This window comes from Furipterus horrens, unplaced genomic scaffold (assembly GCF_987537825.1).
Source record: "Furipterus horrens unplaced genomic scaffold, mFurHor1.1.pri manual_scaffold_11, whole genome shotgun sequence".
Lineage (NCBI taxonomy): Eukaryota > Metazoa > Chordata > Mammalia > Chiroptera > Furipteridae > Furipterus > Furipterus horrens.
The window spans coordinates 50,260,669-50,284,227 of NW_028327181.1; the positions used below are offsets into that span (position 1 = coordinate 50,260,669).

At 44.6% G+C, this 23,559-nt stretch overlaps 1 protein-coding gene and 1 long non-coding RNA gene across 2 annotated transcripts in view; both read left to right on the forward strand.

Moving 5' to 3' along the window:
- LOC149997551 (uncharacterized) overlaps nt 1-23,559 on the forward strand; it is a 79,785-nt gene that overhangs the window by 8,353 nt on the left and 47,873 nt on the right. The window lies entirely within an intron of this gene.
- LOC149997552 (uncharacterized) lies at nt 8,674-22,576 on the forward strand. The gene is made up of 3 exons (XR_016513993.1): nt 8,674-8,943; nt 9,943-10,080; nt 22,318-22,576. It is a non-coding gene; the product is annotated as an uncharacterized LOC149997552 (long non-coding RNA).

Here is a 23,559-nt window from a genome sequence, read left to right on the forward strand (position 1 = left end):
ACTCGATTTTTTTGAGAAACCTCCATACTGTTTTCCATAGTGGCTATATCAATTTACATTTCTACCAGCAGTGTATGTGGGTTCCTTATTCTCCACTACTTCTGCACCACTTAGTACTACTCGTCTTACTAGTAACAGCAATTTTAACAGTGTGAGTTGGTATCTCATTTAGTTTTGATTTGCATTTCCCTAATAGTTAATGAAGTTGAGCTGTGTTCATATATCTGTTGTCCTTTTGTATGCCTTCTTGGGAGAATTGTCTGTTTAGGTTCTCTGCCCATTTTTAAAAAATTAAATTGTTCTGTTGTTGTTGAATTGTATGATTTATTTATCTATTTTGGATATTGTCCTTTTATGGAAGGTGGTTGCAAATATTTTCTCCCATTTGGTTGGTTGCCTTTATTGAGTTGGGTGCATATATCTTGATAATTGCTGTGTCTTCTTGATCTGTTGTCACTTTTATCATTATGAAGTATCCATCATTGTCTCTTGTTACCTTTTTATCTTGAAATCTCTTTTGTCAGATATAAGTATGGCCATACCTGCTTTTCTCTGGGTGCCACTTGCTGAGAGAATCATTTTCCACCCTTTCTCTTTGAATCTATATTTTTCCTTAGAGCTAAGATGTGTCTTCTTAGGCAGCATATGGTTGGATTTTATTTTTTAATTCAGTCTGCTACTCCATGACTTTTTATCAGAGAGTTCAATTCCTTTACATTTAGGGTGATTTTCAACGTATGAGAATTTCCTATAGCCATTTTATCTTTTGTTTTCTGATAGCTCTGTGTCTGCGTTGTTTCTTTTCCCTTGTGTTTCTGTGTGTTTTAATTGGGTGGTATCCTATGATTTTTTTCCCCTATGTTTTCTCTTTTTTAGGTCATGTGTCTCAGTACTGCTTTAAAAAAAACTTTTTGTGTGTGTGTGTGTGGGGGGGATTACTTTTAGGCTTACGCAAAAGAAGGTTTCATCTATACTGTAGTTCTTTTCTTCTATGTGCATCTTATCTCCATTCCCCTTTGCAATTTCAGACCTTTACCTCCTCCCCCTTTTATGTTTATATTTAAGTGTATAATACCCTATTCTGAATCAGGGTTGCAATTTCCTGCTTCTTTCTGTTAGTCTTCTTACTCATAATTCTGTACCCTTTTGTTTTTTTGTTTGTTTTAGTTATAATAACCCCCTTCGATATTTCCTGTAAAGGCAGGTCTTGTGGTTGTAAACTTTCTCAGTTTCTGTATGCTTGGACAAGTCTTTAGTCCTCCTTTATATTTAAAGGATAACTTTGCTGGGTATATTATCCTTGGCTGGTAATTTCTCTTTCAATCAGTTAAATATTTGATTCCACTCTCTCCTAGCTTGTAGGGTTTCTGCTTAAAAATTCAATAGTAACCTAATGGGCTTTCTTGTATAGGTTATTATATTCTTTTCCCTGGCTAACTTGAGAATTGTTTCTTTGCCATTAACTTTTGACAGTTTCAGTATAATGTGCCTTACAGATGGCATTTTAGGATTTGGATAATTAGGTACTTTGCTTGCTTTTTGGATTCGAGGATCTAGCTCTTTCCATAGGTTTGAAAAGTTCTCATCAATTATTCATTAGAGTAGGCTCTCTGTTCCCTTCTCCCTCTCTTCCCCTTCTGGTATAACCATTATATTGCTTTTTCTGGGGGAGTCAGGTAGTTCTCATAGCGTTTATTTATTTACTTGTTTATTTATTTTACTCTAAAATCTCTCTCTTCTATCTGCATCACTTCCAGAGTTTTATCTTTGATATCACTAATTATTTCTTCCATTTGGTCAGCTCTATTTCCTAAGTTTTCTAATTCATTCTTCATCTCTCTTATTGAATTTTTAATCTCCAGAATCTCTATTTGCTTCTTTTTTAAGGTCTCAATCTCTTTGGCAAAACACTCCTTCTGTTTTTTGATCTTATTTCAGTGTTCATTAAACTGCCCATCTGTGTTTTCTCGCCTCTTGTTGAGTTTTTTCAGAACTGTAATCCTGAATTCTCTGTCATTAAAATCACATATTTCCACATCTTTAAATTTATTTTCTGGAGCGTTTTCATGTTTTCTGCGCTGCCTTGTCACCTTGGTTACCATGGTATTTGATGGATTCTTTCTCTGCACAGGTATTTATAAGAATGAAATCTGCTTTTTAAAAAAAAGAAAAAAGTAAGAGTGCCACTTCTGTATTTAGTAAGTTGATTAGAAGAGGTCTTTCTGTTATTTCCCAGTAGGTGACACAGAAACGCAAGTTTTGAAGTTTCTCTTGCACTGCTCTGGCGTCTCAGATCTCAGCAGGGGAGCAGAAAAATGCCCCGTATTCCCTGGGAGGTGAGCATCTTCTCTGTGACCAGGTGGGCTTTGTCTCATAGTGTCACCCCCAGGGGGGGGATGTTGTGTCCCATGAGGTCCAGAGCCCATGACGTGCCAGCATTGTCCTCTGCAACTGGACGCTGCCAGCAGTGCGGCACTGCTGCAGCTGTCCCATGGGCCTCGCCCTGGGCGCGCACGGACAGGTGCGTTGGGGAAGGGTGGGTGGGGAGAGACTGGCTTGTGCCTTTTTGGCTTTGTTCTCCTCCCAGTAATGGTGACTGCCAGACCTCTCTAGCTCCACCCGGTCCCTGGGATTAGCCACAGCATGTGCCTGCCACCCAAGGAGAAATGCTTCTGTCTCTGCAGGTCTCAGGGCTGTTACAGCTTTTTAGGGGCCTGCTGCTAGCTCTCAGAGGGTGATGGGAGGCAGCCAGGACCTGTGGCTTTGCATTTGTGCCTGGCAATGGCAGCTACCAGACAACCATGGCCACACCTCTGTTCTCCATCTCTGCCCCGGTCACTGGGTCAGTATGTGCTGACCATGCAGGCAGGGGCGCTTCCTCTCCCTCTCTGCTCCACAGGTTTTCAGGGAGTGCCTGCTGCAATCTGATTCCTCCCCTCTCCTGAGACACACAGCGAGCTCCTGGCTGTGTCCGTTGCCCGTCTCTGCTCTTCTCTCTTTCTTTCTCCCCTGTTCACTCTGGTTTACCCACCTTCGGATGTTTCAATGTGTGGATCTCCCAGATGTGTTTGTGTGCTGAGCAGGGGACCCTTTGCTGAATTATAGATGTTCAACTTGTTGTAACTTCAAGGGGAAAGACCAGCAGAATCTCTCCCACCACCATGCTTTTGACATCATCCATTACTGCCCTTTCTTGTGTTTAGTTGATTACTTATTGTGCACCATTTTGATTCTCTTTTTCTTTCCTTTTCTGTATTTTTTAAATTTATTTTTTAGTGATTGACTTGGGGGTTACAATTAATATCTTCGATTTATGAGAATCTTGTTTGAAAAATAATAACTTAGTTTGAGTGGTTTACAAATACTCTATTCCTATATCTCTGTCCCCTCTGATTGTATTATTGTCACACAGTGTTTCTTTGTACATCTTATGTCCACTGACATAGGTTTATAATTATTGTTTTATGCATTGCATTGGTCCCTTAAGTCATATAGAGTAAAAGGAGATACAAACTACACAAAAAGTACAGTAACACTGGTTTTTATATTTATCTGTATAGTTGCCTTCACCAGTGTTCCTTATTTTTCTTAATGGCTTCAGCGTGAAGAACGCTCTTTAACATTTCTTGAAGGGCAGATCTACTGGTAATGAACGGCCTCAGCTTTTGGTTATCTGGAAATATCTCAGTTTCTCCAATTTTGAAAACTAGTTTTGCTGGATACACAATTCTTGATTGACAAGTGTTCTTTTTCTTTTCTTTTAGGACTTTAAATATATCATCCTATTGCTTTCTGGCCTCAGTGGTTTCTGATGAGAAATCAGTTCATTTTATTAAGAATCCCCTGTAGAGAACAAGTTGCTGCTTTCTCAACTTTCTCTTACTCTTTGGGCTTTGACAGTTTTATTATGATGTGTCTCAGCTTGGGTCTCTTTGAGTTTGTCCTGATTGGAGTTCATTGAGGTTCTTAAACGTGTATACTTACGACTTTCCTATGAGTTGAGAGGCTTTCAGCCATTATTTCTTAAATTTTTGTGCCCCTTTTCTCTCTCTCCTCTTTCCGGAATTCCTATGAGCATATGGTGGTGTGTTTGATGGGGCCCCACAAGGTCCTCAAGTTCTGTTCATTTTTCCTCATTCTTTTTTCACTTGCTTCTCAGGCTAAATAATTTCAAATGTTTTACCTTTAGGTTTACTGACCCTATTTTTGCCTGCTCAAATCCACTATTGAATGCCTCCAGAGAGATTTTTTTACTTCAGTTATTGGACTTTTCAATTCCAGAATTTCTTTTTGTCTCCATTTTAATAGACTTTTAAAAGAGTAGTTCTGGTTTAACAAAAAAGATGAATGGAAAGTACAGAAATTCCCATATATCCCCTCCCCTCAAACACATACAGCCTCCCTCACTATCAACGTCCTGTGCCCTGTGGTACATTTGTTACAATTGTTGAACCCACAATGATACGTAAATAGCATCCCAAGTCTATTGTCTGCATTGGGGTTCACTCTTGGTGGTGTCCATTCTCTGGGATTTGACAAATGCATAACATAGATCCATCATGATAGTATCATAAAGAATAGTTTCACTGCCCTGCAAAATCCGCTGTGCTCTGCCTTTATCTCTCCCTCTCCTCAATCCCTGACCCCCACTGATTTTTGTTTCCATAATTTAGCCTTTTCCAGAATGTCATATATCTAGAATCATACAGTAGCTTCTCAGCTTCGCTTCTTCGTTAGCTATTTGCATTTAAGACTCCTCCATGTCTTATCATGACTTGCTAACATTTCCTTCTAGTGTCTGGATATATGTTTATTTATACATTCACCTACTGAAGGGTGCCTAGAGGTTTTGGTTCCTTGTATGCAACTTTTACCTCTAAATTCATATTCTCATTTTGCTCATATATTTTTCTGAGTTCCTTTTGTTCTTTGTCCATGGTTTTCTTTAGCTTATTGAACATATTAAAGACAGGTGATTTAATATCTTTGACCAACATTTCCGTTGTTGAGACTTCCTCAGGGATGGTTTCTGACATATTCTTTTTTTCTGCGAATGTGCCATGTTTTCCTATTTCTTTGTATACTTTGCACCTTGTTGAGAACTAGTCATTTTGTTGCGGTAACTCTGGACATCTAGTTCTCCCACTCTTCAGGGATTGCTGAGGGCTGGGCTTCATTTGCGACTTTTCCAAACTATTTTTGCCAAGTATGTGTTCCTTTTGTGTGGCCACTGAAGTTTCTGTTCCTTTATCTCTGTAGTCAGCTGGTGATGCGACAAAAATATCTTTAAATGTCCGGCTCCTGAAAGGTGCATAGAGGATTGAGTAGTATCTCTTTAATAGCCTGGAAGCCACAGCAGCTGTTAGGGATTGAAACAATGGCCACCACCCTCTGTGCTGGTCCCTCAGAAATCAAAAGCAGCAAAGGCAATCAGAACTTACAACCCCGATATTTGGAGGACAACATCCTTATTGCCCATTCAGGTTCCAGCAGATTGCACCAGGAACATGAGCAGCTGTCCCCATTGATGCCTATATGTTGGGAGCTGGACAGAGCTAACCCCCACCATGAAATAGGCTGAAGTGCACCAAAATTTTGCTAGCTTCTCAATCCCAGAGCTCCAAAACAGCTACTTCAGACAGATGCTACCAGCCCAGTAGGTGGAGGGGCAGATCACGGGAGCGTCCTACTCTGCCATCTTTCCTGACAACATTCTCTTCACAGCTCAGTTTTGACTTGAGGTGGCCACTTAACTTCCTAGCTATCCAAGCTCTGTAGGTCACTTGCTTGTTCTCAAGAAGGTTTTAGAATCTGCTCTAAATATCCGAGGCTCTTAAACATCATGATAATGAATCTTGGTATGTGAGAAGTTGTTGTACCAGATCCCTGATTGGCACTTTGAATCTGGAAGCTAATGTCCCTTAAATCTGTTTTCTCAGAATTCCTGTTAGTCAAGCTTTGGACCTCTTGAAATGATTCCATATTTTTTTGTCTTTTCTATCCCTATTTTCTGGGAACTTACTTCAGTTACATTTTACAGACCTTCTCCTGATGCTTTCATTCTGAGTATTATATTTTTTCAAAATTGAAAGTTTTAAAAGAAATTTTGCTCTCTTTTATTGTAATTTTCCCATTACCATTTAGCCCCCTTATACCCTCTCCTCCCTGCTGCAATCACCACACTGTTGTCCCTGTTCATGAGTCTTTTTTTTCCTTTTTGCTTGATCCCTCCACCGCCTCTCCCCCCCGCTCAGCTGAGCTGTCATCCTGCTCTCCGTCTATGAGTCTGTCTCTGTTTCGCTTCTTAGTTCAGTTTGTTCATTAGATTCCACGTATGAGTGAAATCATATGGTATTTCTCTTTCTCTGACTAGTTTGTTTCACTTAGTGTAATGTTCTCCAGGTCCATCCACGCTGTCACAAGGGGTAAACTTTTCTTCTTTTTTATGGCTGAGTAGCAGTCCACTGTGTAGATGTCCCAGAGTTGTTTTATCCGCTCACCTATGATAGACACCTGGGCTGCTTCCAGATCTTGGCAGTTGTAAACAACGCTGCAATGAACATAGGGGTGCTTATATTCTTTCGAGTTAGTGTTCTGAGATCCTTTGGATAAATTACCAGACGTGAAATTGGTGGGTAATAAGGCAGTTCCATTTTCCATTTTTTTGAGAAATCTCCATACTGTTTTCCACAGTGGCTGCCCCAGCCTGCATTCCCACCAACAGTGCATGAGGGCTCCCCTTTCTGCACACCCTTGCCAGACCTTGTTATTTGCTGATTTATTGATGATAGCCATTCTGACCAGTGTGAGGTGATATGTCATTGTGGTTTTAATTCACATTTTCCTGATGATTAGTGAACATCTTTTCATATGTCTGTTGGCCACATGTATCTCTTCTTTGGAGAAGTGTCTATTCAGGTCCTTTGCCCATTTTTTAATTGGATTGTTTGCTTTTTTTTTTTTTTTTTTTTTTGGTCAGCTTTACAAGTTCTTTATAAATTTTGGCTATTAATCCCTTATCAGATATATTGGTGAATATGTCCTCCCAGTCCGTGCGTTGTCTTTCTACTTTCACTTCTCTTATTTAACATAACACTGGAATTCCTAGCTATGGCACTCAGACAAGAAGAATAAAAGGCGTCCAAATTGGAAAAGAAGTGAAACTATGTTTATTTGCAGATGACATGATACTTTATAGAGAGAACCCTAAAGATTCCACCAAAAAACTACTAGCACTGATAAATGAATTCAATAAAGTAGCAGGATACAAAATTAATATCCAGAATCAGTTGCATTTTTATATGCCAAAAATGAACTATCAGAGGGAAATTAAGATAACAATCCCATTTACAATTGCTTCAAAAAGAACAAAATACCTAGGAATAAATGGAACCAAGGTTGTGAAAGACACCTCCTCCCCCCCCCCCCCCATAAACCCCTGTGCTGTGGAAGTGGACAGGAGGGTATGTCCCTCTCTTCCAACCACCTTCCTGGGTTTTGGTACCACTGCAGCACGCCCTTTTTGTGTTCTGCTGGGGCAGTGCAACGCACGCATGCGCCGCAGTCTTCAGTGCTTCCCCACCCCTCCCCATTTGCAGGCGGAGGGGCCTTGCCACCATTACAGTGGGACAGGAAAGAAGACATTTTTAAAAGCCTGGCCGCACTGTGCTGGTGTGAAGTGGCTCAGTAGGTTAGGCGTCGTCTGGCAAAGAGAAAAGTCTCCGGTTGGATTCTCACTCGGGGCCCATGCTTGGGTTGTGGGTTTGGTCCCCTAGTGGCTGGGAGAGAGTGTCTGAGGAGACCCCCTGATCTTCTGCCTGGGGGACAAGGGCCATTGCCTGCCAGGAGATGAGAATCTGACTGAGGGCAAGCCCTCTTTATGTAAATATCTAACCAATACTTTTTTCATTACTTTGTCCTCCCATTCCCCACTGTCAGAGATACTTGGTGCCTTCAGTTCAAGAAAGCTCCTAGGGTTCCGTCCCCTCTAGGACATCAGAGTAGAGACATCTTAGACTGAAGTCACTCACCCCACCATCTGCCTCCCAGCTTCCAAAAGGCTGCTGCTATCTGTCCCCTGCTGTAGTAACTTCTTCCATTGCCTTTGAGAACAAATATTTTTTCTGTTCTCTTAGGAGGGTTTCAAGAGGGCAGGAAGGTAAACCCGTGTGTTTGAGTTGCTATGTTAAACAGGGAGCCACCGGCCTTTTCTCAGCTTCCTTTCATTAAAAAGTAAGTAAATAAACAAGCACCTTGCAGAATGTTTAAAAGGCGAAGTTGTTGGGGAAGCAACTGTCGTGGGATCAGACAGAACACTGTGGTGGAGGCGACGCGTTCGTACCATGGGGAAGTTCACCAGCGCCAGCACAGATGTGAAGCTGACCGACCGCAACAGGAAGGAGTCCCTGATCCCTCGTGGGGACAATGCAAACAGACAAGAAGTTCAGGAACGGACAACCTACAGTGATAAAAGACAGAAGAGAAGTTACCTCTGGAAGCAGGGCCCAAGGGACTCTTTATTGTGCAAGAAATGCTCTGTGCCTTCATGTGAGTGGTAGCGTCAGAGACGTGCGGTGGCCCCTCTTACCCAGGGTTTTGTTTTTAGCACTTTCAGCACCACTCAGTAAGCCATGGTCCAAAAATACTATATGGAAAATTCCAGAAATAAACCATTTATAGTTTCAAACTGTGCACCGTTCTGAGTAGCGTGATGCTCTCTCACACTGCGCAGCTCCGTCCTGCTGGGACGCGAACCGCCCTTTGCCCAGCATCTCCGCAGAGCGCACTCCTGACCCACTGGTCACGCGGATTAGCGGAGCAGCCGTGGCGGCGCTGCACAGCTGCGTTGTTCTAGTTAGTAACGGCCCCAAAGCACAAAGGCGGTGACGCCCACCAGGCAGACACAGCGAGGAGACGCGTAACTTTGTTTCTTGAAGTGGAAAGGTGAGCACAGTAGAATAAAACCTTTTGAGAGAGACCACATTCACGTAACTTGTATTACAGTACATTGTTATAGTTGTTCTGTTTTATTATTAGTTATTGTTAATCTCTTACGGTACCTAATTTACAAGTTAAACACATACCATAGCTATGTATGTGTAAGAAAAAAACAGCATATATAGGATTTGGTACTCTCCGCAGTTTCAAGCATCCCCTGGGAGTCTTGGAATGTATCCCCCAGAGAAAAAGAGGGACCACTGTATACATAAAGAAAAACTTACCTAGCTGCACACTTGAGATTTGTGTGTGTTGCACACAACATTGCGTGTGTTTCATACCCAGTTAAAAAATGGAGGGACATTGTCAATTATTGAGTGCTTGCTGTATGCTGGACACTAGGTCTGCTTTTCTTTTCATTTATTCATTTAATGAGCGCCTACTTGTCCTGGGCACTATCTAGGTCCTCAGGTCCCAGCAGTGAACAAAAAATTAGACGGAGCCCCTGCTGCATGATGCTCACAGTTAATATCAAATAATCACACTCATAAAAGTGAAGTGACAAGTAAAGGGCATATCTGTATGCAGAAGGGGTGTCTCCTTGCCTGGGTGGGGGAGTCAGAAAGGCTCCCCTGAGGAAATGAAGTTGAAGCAGAGATCTAAAGGATGAGGAGGAAATAACCAGCCAGGAGGGGAAGAGGACATTTTATGTAAGTGGAACAGCATGTGCCAAGGTCCTGTGGTAGGAAGAGGCACGCCACGTTCAAGAGGGCAGTGAGCTACATCAAGCAGGGCACTGGTGATGCAGGGGAGATTGGAGACGCAGGCTCAGGGAGCTGAGGTGGCTGCCCCAGACCCCCTGGCAACTGCAGCAGTGGGTGGAAGCCAGTATTATCTAGTTCTCCTTTTGCTCACTGAGACAGAGAGTGTGGACGTGAACGGGAGAGGCTGCCTGTTTCCACCTCCGGTGGGGTGCCAGCTGTCCTCATGCTCGCTGCCTCTCAGCTCCACAGGGCCTGCTGATGGGGGTCACCATGGAGCTGTGCCCCAAAGAACAATGCTGGGACACCCTGCTGAACATCTGCGTCTCCTGCAAGTCCATGTGCAGTCATCCAGTTCCACGCTCCTGTACAGCGTTCTGCAGTGAGTTCTGGGGCCTGAGCCAAGGGGATGGCTTCCCAGCGGCCCCTCCGGCCCCACTGCTCTTGGGTGCCTGAGGAGGGGTTGTGGAAGGACACGTACGGTGTGGCATCTCTCTACCCTCATCTTTCTGCTGTGGCCACACTGGCCTCTCTGCATTTCCTTGCGCATGCTGCCTTCTTTCCCACCTCGGGGCTTTGCACATGAAAAGCATTTGCTCATCTTCTTCCCTGGCCTCCTCCTACCCAACACTGAGTGTCAGCCCAGATGTCGGAGGGCTCCTCTGACTGCCCAGGGGGAATTAGGCTCCCTGTCCTGCTCTGTTCTCCCTTTCTTTTGAAACTTTTTATTATAGAATTATTGGACATAGAGAGGATAACATAATAGATCAGCTTTAAAAGCATGGCTTTCTATTCCCCAACCAATTGTTTTAGCTTACGTATTTTAAAGCAAATCCAAGAACTCATGTCACTTACCTGTAAATACTAAATCATGAATCCCTAACATATAGGGTCTTTAAAATATACCTTCAATGTCTTATCACCCCCAGCAATGATGCCTTAACATTGTCTTTACTCAGGCCATACCTAATTTTCTCTGGTTGTCTTGAAAAATACAGTTTGCTTGCTGTTCTTTTGCATAATTTGTTATATTCTTTAATGGAACTAATCACAACTTGTATTATGTTCTGTCGTGTATATTTGCTACATGTCTGTTTCAACTACCACAATGTGAGTTCCTTTCCTTCCTGGAACTTAACACAGTGACTGACACATAGCAAGTGCTTCATAAATACTTGCTGAGTGGAGCTCAGAGAGGCTTAGTGACTTGCCCAAGATCACGCAGTATGATAGTGGAAAAGTTAGGATTTGAACCAGCACTCTCTGACTCCAAAACCATGACTGTGAATCACTATCCATTAATTAAGTGGAGCACTCATTCCACAAGTATTCATGAAACTCTCTAGTCCCATTAAAATAGGAATTTCTCATGACCCAATAACAGAAGGTTATTATCTAATGGGAGAAATGACTACATTTCAAGCTATAAAAAGTACCATAAACTGCCACAGCAGGGAGAAACCACCTCCAGCTGATGGGCTGGGGAAGGGAATGTTCTTGGAGGAAGTGCCCCCTGAAATGGATTGTTGGAGTCTGTAGATGTAAAAGTCAGAAGCGGGCAAAGAGCACCCCAGGAGAAGAACAAGTGTGGGTGAAGGCATGGGTGTGAGAAAGCACAACAGTGAGAGGTTCCGGGTCCTGCAGCTCCCTCGGCGCGGATCAAAGAACTGACTCTGGACAGACTGTCTGAGGAGAGAAGAGGGGAGGGTCTCTCATAGGCGATCACCGACCACTCCTTTCTCAGTCAGGGTTTCTATTGAGTTTGCCATGTGCAGAAACGCAGGGGGTAAGCACGCAGACCTCCCCCAAATGGTTGGGAGTAACAACAAAGGGACGCATAAATCGGCGCAGGGAGACAGACAGCAAGACTGTGAGGTGCCAAGGCATATCACAGAAGTCCGCGTGTCTCTTTTTACTGAAACACTTTGTTTTCACATTCTACTGAGAAGAATTTGGGGCTACACAGAGCAAGCAGGCTTCATTAGCTTCAAAGAGTACATTGCATTTCTATTCTACTTCTAAAACCCCCTGGAGTGTGGGACCAGCAATATGGTACGTGGGGCGCATTTGCTAGCCAGTTAAGGCTTATGGACCCCTATTCTGGTCGTGGCTCCACACAGTCCTCTGTGCCATACATACCAGTCTTGCACACAACAGGGAAGGTCAAGACCCAGAGGAGAGGCTGTGTGGTCAGATAGTGAGGGCTGGTGGTCTGGAGAACTTGGGCATCACCTGCAACAGTCACACCAGGGTCCCTGAGGAGGGGAGGAGGTCACAGAAAACCCCAGGAACACCGCTGCCATCAGGCTATCTCCATTATGAGTGGCGCTGTCAGTGGTCCTGTGTGGCTCAGGGGAATCCCGGGGCTAGGCAGCACAAGGGCAGGGGTCACTGCTACGATCAGGATCATTGGAGTCTTTCCTGAGATCCCAAATTCACCCTCTTTATGGTCTTTTTCTTAATCTTTCAAAAGCATAAGTGTTGGTGTGTTTGTGTTGCAAAGAGGCACAAATGAATATTTTACTTAAACCTTCCATTAACTGAGCTTTCCTGTAGTACATGTCAGGTACTGTGCCAAGAACTTCAAATCCTCGTAACAACCTTAAAAAGTCAATATTGCTATTACCTCTGTCTGAGAAATGAGGAAACTGAGGCACATAGAGGTCAAGAGTAGCAGACCTACTTGGCTTTGAAGCTGTGCTGTTAACTTGTGTCTTGCATTGCCTCTGAAATGTGCCCTTAGAACCCCCCCATGAGAGTCACATTTTTATACAAATAGAATTCTGTTTTAAAGACAATGGAAAGTCACCCTTTGAAAGTATAGGTTTCTGCGATGCTCTCAAAGGTGCTCTCTTAATCAAAGTGTGGTCAGGCCTACTTTGCTTGTCTTCTGCTCCTTGGCACTGATACCTATTTAAGCTCCTGCAATTCCTGTTTACTATTAAGACAGATAAAATACTAAAAATTTGAGTTTTCCTGCCTTACTTCTAGCCCGCTCTCCCAACTTGCCAAGGAGAATGCTGGCTTTCCTCTCCAATCCTTATGTTGACATAAAATATTTTCCTTTTTTATGAAGCTTGAAACATGTAAATAAAGAACTTTAGTGACAATATAACCACCTACATATCAGTTTTAAAAGATAACCGAAAAGCCCTTATATGTATAGCGACTAAAGCATGCACTTATAAATAATCTGCAGGTCAAAGGATGAATAACAATAAAAAGTAAAAGCATTTAAAACTAGATATAAAAAATACTACATATCAAAATTAGTGTGATATGGCTAAAACAGTACTTAGAGGACAATGTGTAGCCATACGTTTGCATATTGAAAAAGTACTCAAATTACCATGGCATTGCTTTGGAGGAATTAGATTGTGATTTTTTTTTTTTTTTTTTTTTTTTTTTACTTTTAGCCCTTTGAGCCCAGATTCACTGTTCCTACAGGTCTCTGTCACCTACTAACATCACTCATTTCTGTCTCCCAGAGTTATTCAGTTGCCGTAAGGAGCAAGGCAGGTACTATGACCATCTCCTGAAAGACTGCATCAGCTGTGCCTCTATCTGCGGACATCACCCTAAACAGTGCACATACTTCTGTGAGAACAAGTTCAGGGGCCATGTGACCCTCCAATCAGAGCTCAGGAGACAGAAGACTGGGAAAGCTGAAACCAAATCAGACAACTTGGGAAAGTACCAGGGACCAGAGCACAGAGGCTTAGAGACAGGTCCAGGTAAGCTACCTGCATGGTTTTTGAGTGGGTGGAAGGCCAGGCACCAGGACTAAATAAAGAGGGTCCTTTTTATCACAGGATAAAAAAGAGAAAATAGGTAAAATACCCAGAAGTCTACAGGCAGGCAGCAGGAAAAGAAAAGACTTGATCATTGAGAGACTTCTTCTAAATTAAAAAAAAAAAATTCAAATAACGTTGTCATACAATATTATATTAGTTTCAAATGTACAGTGTAGTGTTAAACATTGCCCTGGCTGGTTTGGCTCAGTGGATTGAGCGTCGGCCTGCGAGCTAAGTGTCGCTGGTTCGATCTTCCAGTCAGGGCACATCAGAGAAGGAAAACTCTGACTCCAAAAAACCTCCGCTGCCTTGCGGCATACCTCTTCAGGGGAAAGGCTAAGGGAGTAAACCCCGACAGAAAATCCGGAGCCGGAGTCCCTAAGGCAGTTTGACGTTGTAGTCAACACCGGCAACTCCTGTGGCGCACCTGAAGCCAAGCTGTATTGACTCCGTCTTTCCCTTGGACCCTTCAGCTGCGAAGAGAGGGGGGGTCTGCTGCATGGGCAACAGCAGACCCTCCATATCACCCTGCCCAGGCTCTGTAGCTTCAGCTTCACTGGAGAGGACACTCCAGCGTCATCGCAAGATGTCGATTCAACACGGGAGGAGACAGATACCGTGTCACTCCCGAGTCGGACTGCACAGCCATTCTCGGCGGTGCAGATAGACTCTTAAGAAGCTACACCATCGTCTCTCGAGACGGACGGCTGCCAACGAGTGTTAAACATTTATATAACTTATGAAGTCATCCCCCCAGTAAGTAAAGTAGCCATATGACACCATACATAGTAATTACTGTGTTACTATATTCCATATGCTGTACTTTACATTCCATGAGTGTTTATATAACTGGACATTTGTACTTCTTAATCTCTTCATTTTTTTTATCCCATCACCCCCACACAATCTGGCAACCGTCAGTATGTTCTCTCTATGAGCTTGTTTCTGTTTTGTTTATTCATTTCTTTTGTGTTTTAGATTCCACATAGAAGTGAAATTGTACAGTATTTGTCTTTTTCTGACTTATTTCACTTAGCATAATACCCTCTAGGTCCATCCATGACATTGCAAATGGCAAGATTTCATTTTTTCTATGGCTTAGTGATATTCTATTGTAAATAAGAATCACATCTTCTTTATCCACTCATCCATTGAGTTGCTAGGTTGCTTCCATATCTTGGCTATTGTAAATAATGCTGCATTGAACACAGAGGGACATATATGTTTTCAAATTGGAGCTTTGGATTTGTTTGGATAAATACCAGAAGTGGAATTGCTGGGTCATTTGGCAGTTCTTTTTTAAATTTTTTAATGAAACTCCATGCTGTTTTCCATAGTGGCTGCGCTAACCTGCATTCCTACGAACAGTGCACTAGTGTTCCCTTTTCTCCACATTGTGACCAACGTGGGTTTGTTGATTTATTGAGGATATCGAGAGGGGTGAGGTGGTTTTTCACTGTGGTATTAATTTGCATTTCCCTTATAACTAGTAATGTTGAGCATCTTTTCATGTGTCAATTGGCCATCTTCAGAGAAATGTCTATTCAGATTCTCTGCCCATTTTGTTTTTTATTGAATTGCTTATGTTTTGTGTGTGTGTTGTATGAGTTCTTATATATTTTGGATATTAACCCCTTATCAGATGTATCATTGGAGAATACCCTCTTCCATTCAGTGGGTTGTCCTTTCATTTGGTTGATGGTTTCCTTCACTGTGCAAAACTTTTTTGTTTGATGCAGTCCTGTTTATTTTTGCTTTGGTTTCCCTTACTCAAGGTGACATATCCAAGAAAATATTACTAAGAATCATGTCAAAAGGTATACTGCTTATGTTTCTAAGAGTTTTATGATTTGGGGTCTTGAGTTTGTCTTTAATCCATTTGAGTTTATTTTTGTATTTGGTGTAAGGAAGTGACCCAGTTTTATTCTTTTGCATGTATCTGTCCAGTTTTACCAACACCACATATTTAACAGACTATCTTTATTCCATTGTATAGTCTTGCTTCCTTTATCATAGATTAATTGACACTATAGGTGTGGGTTTATAATTGGGCTATTCTGTTCCATTGATCTCTGTGTCTATTTTTATGGTAGTATCATGGTGTTTTGATTACTATAGCCTTGTAGCATAGCCTTGTAGTATCAGGCAGCATGATGCCTCCAACTTAGTTCTTCTTTCTTAGTATTGCTTTGGGTATTCGGAGTCTTTTGTGGTTCCATATAAATTTTAGGATTTTTTTTCTAGTCCTGTGAAAAATGCCATTGGTATTTTGATAGGGATTGCACTGAATCTGTAGATTGCTTTGGGTAGTATAAACATTTTAATGATGTTAATTCTTCCCACTCATTAGCCCTGTATATCCTTCCATTTATTTATGTCTCCTTCAATTTATTTCTTCAATATCTTTTAGTTTTCTGAGGACAAGATTTTTACTGTCTTGATTAAATTCTTTTCTAAGTATTTTATTTTTTAATGCAATTATAAATGTAATTGTTATTAAATTTTTCTTTCTGATAGTTTGTTATTGGTGTATAAAATGCAACTGATTTCTGAATGTTAATTTTTTACCCTCCTTTTCTGAATTAATTTATCATATATTGAATAAGAGTGGTAAAAGTGGACAAACTTGTCTTGTTCTTAACCATAATAAAAAGCTTTCATCTTTCCACCTTTGTGTATGATGCCTGCTGTAGGTTTGGCATATATCCCTTTATTATGTTGGGGCATGTTTCCTCTATTCCCACTTTGCTGACAGTTGTTTGTTTTTTATAAATCGATGTTGAATTTTTTCAAATAGGTTTTTCGCATCTGTTGATATGATCATATGACTTTTATCCTTCCTTTTGTTGGGCGTATCATGTTAGTTGATTTGTAGATATTGAACTAAACTTGCATTTTAGGAACAAATCCCACTGGATTATAGTGTATAACCTTTTTAAATATATTCCTGAATGTGGTTTGCTAATATTTTGTTGCAGATTTTTGCATCAATTTTCACCAGGAATATTGCCCTAAATGTTTTTGTAGTGTCTGTCAGGTTTGACATCAGAGTAATGTTGGTCTTGTAAAATGAGTTTGGGACCCTTTGTCTCCTCTTCAACTGTTTGGACTAGTTTGAGAAGATGGGTATTAATTCTTCTTTGAATGTTTGGTTAAATTCACCTGTGAAGCCATCTGGTTCAGAGGTTCTCTTTGATGAGAGATTTTGGATCACTGATTCAAGTTTGTTGGTAGGTATCTTCCTGATTCATACCTGGAAGATTATGTTCCTAGGAATTTATCCATTTCTTCCAGGTTGCCACTCTGCACTAACCCCTCTCTGGACGGTCCCCAACCCCCTCTGTTCTGACCCCTCTCCGGAGGTTCCCCACCCTCCTCTGCCCTGCCCTCTCCATGGAGGGTTCGTTCCCGTCTCTGCCCTGTTCCCTCCATGGAGGGTCCACTCCCACTCTGCCCTGCCCTCATCCACGGAGGGTCCCCTCCACCATCTGCCTTGTTCCCTTCATGGTGGGTCCCGTACCACTCTGTACTAACCCCTCTCTGGAGGGTCCCCAATCCCCTCTGCCCTGCCCTGTCCATGGAGGATTCCTTCCCATCTCTGCCCTGCCCTCTCCATGGAGGGTCCCCTCCCCACTCTGCCCTGCCCCCTCCATGGAGGGTCACCACCCCGCCCTGCCCCTTCCATGAAGGGTCCCCTCCCCACTCTGCCCTGCCCCGTCCATGGACGGTCCCCTCCCCACTCTGCCCTGCCCCCTCCATGGAGGGTCACCCTCCCTGCCCTGCCCCCTCCATAGAGGGTCCCCTCCCCACTCTGCCCTGCCCCCTCCATAGAGGGTCCCCTCCCCGCTCTGCCCTGCCCCCTCCATGGAGGGTCCCCTCCCACTCTGCCCTATTCCCTCCATGGAGAGACCCTCTGTTTCCCCTTTCCTGCTTCTTCCCCATGTCTCCTGTCTCCCCTCTTCCCATGACTCTGCCTGTTTATCCCCTGTCCCTTCTGCTCTGCTCTGCTCTGCTCCATCTGGGTCTTCTCTGCCCCCTGCCATGGTTCCTCTATGGAGGGTCCCCCGTCCCCCTGTCCTGTCCGTTCTTCCGCAGAGGGTCTTCTGTCCCCCTTGCCCTGTCCCGTCACTCACTGGTCTCTTCGGGGCGTGCGCTCCAGTCTCGTCTTCATGTCTCCCGCCCCCGGGCCGCGTGCCCAGGTCTCTGTACCTGAAGCACATGTCTCTCCCTCTTTGTCTGTCTAAATCCTACCTGTGCTCTCAAGACCCATCTCAGATGTGATTTCCAATGTCAAATCACAGCGTGATCTTTAAAAACTATCCATCAGATCATGCCATTCTCGTGCCCACCCGAGGGCCCTGTGTCTGCCCACTCGCACTGCCCTGCCCCCGAGCCAGCCTGGCGGTCTCTGCCCTGGGGGAACTTGTTGTCCTTTGGGAGTGGCCTCCCCAGTCCTCCGTGGGGCCAGTTGTATCACAACAGCCAAGTCTGTGTTTCATTAGGACAAGATATGGGGAGCCCTTCCCTGACCCTGCTGGGGAGTGCCTGCGGAGGTCCCAACCCGGCGCTGTGGCCATGGGTCACAGCTCTAAGACGGGTCACAATGCTCAGACAGGTCATAGAGGTGTCATGACAACCATTACGGGTGAGCCCGGGGGCAAAGTCAGCCGTTGATGGAGGGACCGGGAGCCGAGGTTTCAGGTGGCCCCTGGAAGCCAGGAGTGGCTTTGGCAGGGACCTGGGAGGGAACTGTCCCATAAGGAGCAGATTCTGCCAGCACCCCATGAGCAAGGGATGGGGCCTCCAGAGACCCTGGACACCCCAGGGCGGAGCGCAGCCTCATGAACCCACCTCAGCTCTCTGACCCACAGCACCTGCGATGGAGCACACACTCTGAGGTCATGTTAGGGCCACAGTAGAAAACCAGTGTCATCCCTATAACTCCCTAGTCACATCACCTAAATCTGTTTTCTTGAGGGCTCTTAGTATCTTCCGAAATACAGTGCTATTCTTCTTCACCTGTCTGTCTCCCAGCCCCTCTCAGCACCTGCAAGGTGGGCTGTTCAGGTCCCGCCCCTGAGACCCAGGCGCAGCCAGGGCCACACAGGAGCAGACGCCACACACTTCTGATTTCATAAAGTTTTATTTTTGTAATAAAACTGATTCATGTACATATGATTCCTCAAACCTCTTTAGGACATCTCAAGTGAATACGTTCCCAATTGAAAGGAATCTTTTTACGTGTTCTCTGGTCAAACCTTCGTGTCAATTTTTGGTTCAGAGATGCACTTGCCGCTCTGTGAGGTGCCTCGTGGAGGGAGAGGGTCTGACTGCAGACAGGCTCACACTAGGACGTGCCTCCTGTCCCCCATCCTCACACGCCAGCCCTTTGGCCTCTGGTGGCCAGTTGACCCTGCTGTTGCTTCTGGCGGGGCCGGGGGACTCCAGTGCAGTGGCTGTGACAGCCCTGGTGATTTTAACTCCTGTCGTGCACATGACTAGTTTGTGCTCATCGCCAGCTGAGTGTGGAGGGGCAGCTGGCCTCCAGGGCACTCGGTGGAGCCACGGGGCTGAGACGCCCTGGGTCCCTGAGTCACTGTGTGAGGAAGATGAGCCTCAGTGGCTCCCTGGCCCGCATCACAGGACATGAGGAGCAAGTAGATTTCACGGGGCCCAGACACTGAAAAGTCCATCCATTATGACAGCTTGATGTTATTACCCTCAGGGACAGAGTTTTTCTGGCAAATTATTCTCCCTGACTTGACCGCTGAGCCAGTGTCGGACTTCTGATGAGTCACGTTCTGTCTCTCAGGTTCCTTTAAGCCCTGCTGAATGGGGGGGGGGGGGGGGGGGGGGCTCAGGTACTCTCATGCTGGTGGCATGTCTTTTCTTTTAATATTTTTTTCATATTTTACTGAATATTATTCTAAATTGTATCTTATATTTTGCTTACACCTATTTTATTATTTGCTCTTAGCTTTATTTTTATATTTTACTTTCAGTTTAATTTGTTGTTAAATTAAATTAAGATTGCCAAGTAAAATACTGGATACCCACTTCAACTTGAATTTTATAGGAGCAACAGATAATTTTTTAGCTAAATGTATATTTAGTGGTACTATTTGGTATAAGTATATCCCAAATATTCTGTCCTGTATTATTACTTATATCTGGAACCCCTATTTAGCGCAGAACTCTTTGGGAGGAAATCTGACGGAGAGCCCTAATTCCTGACACAGAGAAAGTGAGGCAGTTCGTGTCAAGTGGGACTGGGGCAGGAGAATGAGTGTCCCCCAGGAGGACCTGAGGAGCCCCATGTACCCAACCTCTCCTTCAGGGGTGGAGCATCCCCAGGGCAAAACAGCAGGAGTCACAGCAGCAGGCAGCCTGCAGGCACTGTCCTGGCCCCTGGATATCAGAAGGGAGCCGTGACCTCTGCACAGTAGATTTCTCCCAAGCAGGACTGGCCCTCTTCCTTTGAAAATGTCCCCCAGGCTCCTGTCCTATGAGCAACAAGCCCTGAGGGGGCTCCTCTGGGAAAGCATCCCATCTCTCCTGGCTCCTAGGACCAACCTGCAGCTCCCTCCTCCAGGGATTTGGGGCCTTCAGGTGCTGAGGGTTAGAGGAAGGCTCAGTGAGAAGGTTGGCCAGAGAAGGATCACTTCCTCTAAGCTGCAAGAGCAAATGGCAGGGCTACCACCTGCCATTTGGGGCTCAGGGGTACAGGGGGCACGGTTCTGAGCAGTCTTCCTTCTGGGCCAGCCCACTCACCTTGAAGAAAGAGTTTGCTCAGCTTCCTGCTGGGCAGGAACCAGGGGTGTTGGGGCAGGGGGAGAGTGTGGTGGGGGAGGTAGGTAGTACACCTCCCAGGAGGGGGCACTGTCTGCATAGGCTCCCAGATCTGGGGTAGGCGGCAGCCATTCAAATACTTGCTCAGCAGGTGCCAAGCAGGCTCTCTCCCCTGGTGCTGAGCCGTCCCTGTGAGAGTGAGTAGTTGGGAGGGGCGGGCAGAGCTGGTCCCACCCCTGCCTCCTCCCCAGGGCTCCCACCTGCTCTGTGCCTCTGGCTGCATTCGCCCTGCGGGGAGTCTCCTGCTCTGAGGCTCTGCACTCTTTCAGCCAGTGCTCAGTGCTGGCCGCCCCCTGGGGTCCTCAGGCTGTATTCCAAGCGGTGGAGAACCAAACAGATGTGGTCTCTGTCCCACAGACCTGATAGTTCAGTGGCACGTGGGATGTGTCTGCCGTGGGGCAGAAAGGTGGGTGGGAGAGTGGCTGTGGGGGTGCAGAGCATTGTCCCCTGCTTCCTGGTAGTGCTGCCCTTTTAAATAAAACTGGAGTCCATCCATTGCTTATCAGCTGCACCAACACCATCTCAGGGGTCACATGGAACCTGGCAGCCAAGTGTCTCTCTGCAAGCCCCTGTGTTCAGTTCACTCCACAGCAGCCTGAGTGATTTTCAGCAACAGTGGCAGCAACAGCACATTTTGGTTTTATTACAGAAGTGCCACATGCTCATGGTAGAAAGTCAAATAGTCAAGGGGGCTGTAAGGTGAAAACTCAAAGGCAGAACCCTCACTTCCTAAACCCCAACTTCCAGGCCTTCTTCCCAGAGGCAGTCTTCTGTATTCTTACAAAACTTTTCAAAACATATACATGCTTTTATATGTGTGTGTATGTAATCACGTATACTGTACATATGCGTGTCATGATACCTCTGTGTATGATGTACTGTATATAACCTTAAAAAACAGCCCAAACTTCTCGCCTTCCATTTCCCACGGGCAAGTACGTGCTGGAGCTATCTTCCTGTCACCATATCCAAGGACTGCCTGCTGCCCTGTTGTTCCCAGTGATTTGCTCTTATAAACAATGCTGCAGTGAAATCCATTCCTAACAGGAAGTGCTGGCCCCCTGGATCGTGGGTAGCAATTGCCCACCTGCCTCTTGCAGAGGCTCCCCTGGTCTCCACCCCCAAAGTGATATGTCTCCTCCCCCTGCCAACACGTCCCAGACCTTTATCACGGTGACAAGTAAAAATTGGTGACTGATTTAAAAAATTAGGAGTTAGTCTGAGCTTTTAATGTATCTGTTATCCACATGAATCTCTTCTGCTGCTCTGTGTTGTCTTGCCTCTTCTTTCTACCAAGTTCTTTATCTTTCAGTCCTGAGTAGTTGAGGAAGTTGGCACATTGTCTCCTATATTGTTGTAAATATGTCTCCCAATGTTCCTTGGTCTCTGGACTTTCTGTATGTGTGTGTGTGTGTGTGTGTGTGTGTGTGTGTGTGTGTGTGTGTTTTACATTAAATTATTTTATTTCATTTCATTTTGTGAGCTATTGCACAGATAATTCCTTGATTTCAGTAATGACTTGCCCCATTTTCTACTTTGGGTTTCTATTGAAGTTGTCATTATAAAAAGACATACAATCAAAAAGTAAAGACTTTATAAGTTCAAAATGTAATAGAATAATTTCTCAATAAAAAAATTTCTAATTAATACACCATACAAAATGAGGAAAAAGAAAGTTTTAAAGTGATGAACTAGAAAAGGTTATTTCCTAAGTGCTGAAAATTCTTTAAACAAAACACTTGTCCAACACACTCTGCAGTGAGTTCTTATTGCTCAGCCGAACATGATGTCGGTGGTGGTAACTTCCTTGAGAGCAATGTGAGCACTGAATTATTAACACTTCTTTAAGACGCTAAGTACCTAGAACAATGTCCGCCACATTTGGAGTGCTTCATGACTATTAGCGGTCCTTATCCTCATTTCTCATTAAGTGCATTTCTTTCTCATATCTCTTCCCCGGTGACTTACCAAACAAGGAGCCAGAACCAGCCAAGATGGTGGGCAGAAGCAGAACGTGTGAAGAACCCGCTTCCCTGTTTTCTCCTCCACTGCCAGGACCAGCTTATCCAGACCATCTTCCAAGCCTTCCACAGCTGAGGCCCTGGCACAGCTCATGAGAAGGAAAGTGCCCCCCTCCCCAGGGTGTCTTCCACCCCCACGCTGATCACATGCACAGGCTGCAAGGTCACCTGCTCCCTGGCTCAGATCTGCCACCGCTGTCACAGACCCTCTCCTCACAGGTAAGGAGGACATCACAGGGATCACTGCACTCTTGAAATCGCTCTGGCTGGGGCTTGACTCTCGATTCCTCCCGAGGTGCGGCAGAGCACGTTCCCGCTGTGGCGTTCTCTGTCTTTCCCGAGAAGGTCCTTGTACCCGTGTGTCTATGTCGCTGAGGAATCGTAAACCCGGGGGAGATTGGGTGCTGGGCCTGGGAGCTTCCCTCGAGATCCGGTTCTGAAAGACCTGACACTGACCCCTTTTTTCCTGAGGACGCTGCGGGCGTCCGCGTTCCTGGTCATGTTACTCACACACCCCAGGGCCACATAGAGCGGGGAGGAGGGACTTGGTGAGACAAGTGGGCTTCAGTGGCTGTGGGGACTCTAGAGCCGGTGGACGGCCACCTGGCCACAGCTCTTGCAGCTGCCGACTTTTGTATCTTTGCCGCAAAGGGGTTTTGCGAGGGTATGCTTTTCAGAATCAAATCAGTCTTTTCCTTCACAGTTTACAAAATCAGTTACTCTGCAGTCACAAAAGAAATATATTTATACTTTCTTCTCATGCTTTTATGGTTCAATTTTTATATTTAAATGTTTGATCTGCCTGCAATTTATTTTGATGTGAAGGAGATAGGCATGGATCCACACTGAATTGTTTTTCTAAATGGCTAGCCGCGTTCCCAGTGCTATTTACTGGATAATCCATTTCCCCCACATATTCTACATTTCTGCATAGAGTTGGGTTTATTTCTGGTCTCTGTCTTGCTCTATTGATCTTTTCTCCTATTCTTGTATGTGTCTAAAATTGTTTCATTTATAACAGCTTCATAATTTACAGGGTAGGAGGAAAAGTTGGTTTACAGTTGTGAGTATGCAAAACACAATTTATTCTTGTATTATTATGTACTGATGACTGTATTAGGTCATTTACAGAATTCCCCAACGTACAAAGTAGTGTAACCCCCAAAATAAAGCAGGTAAAATTAGTTTGATATTATT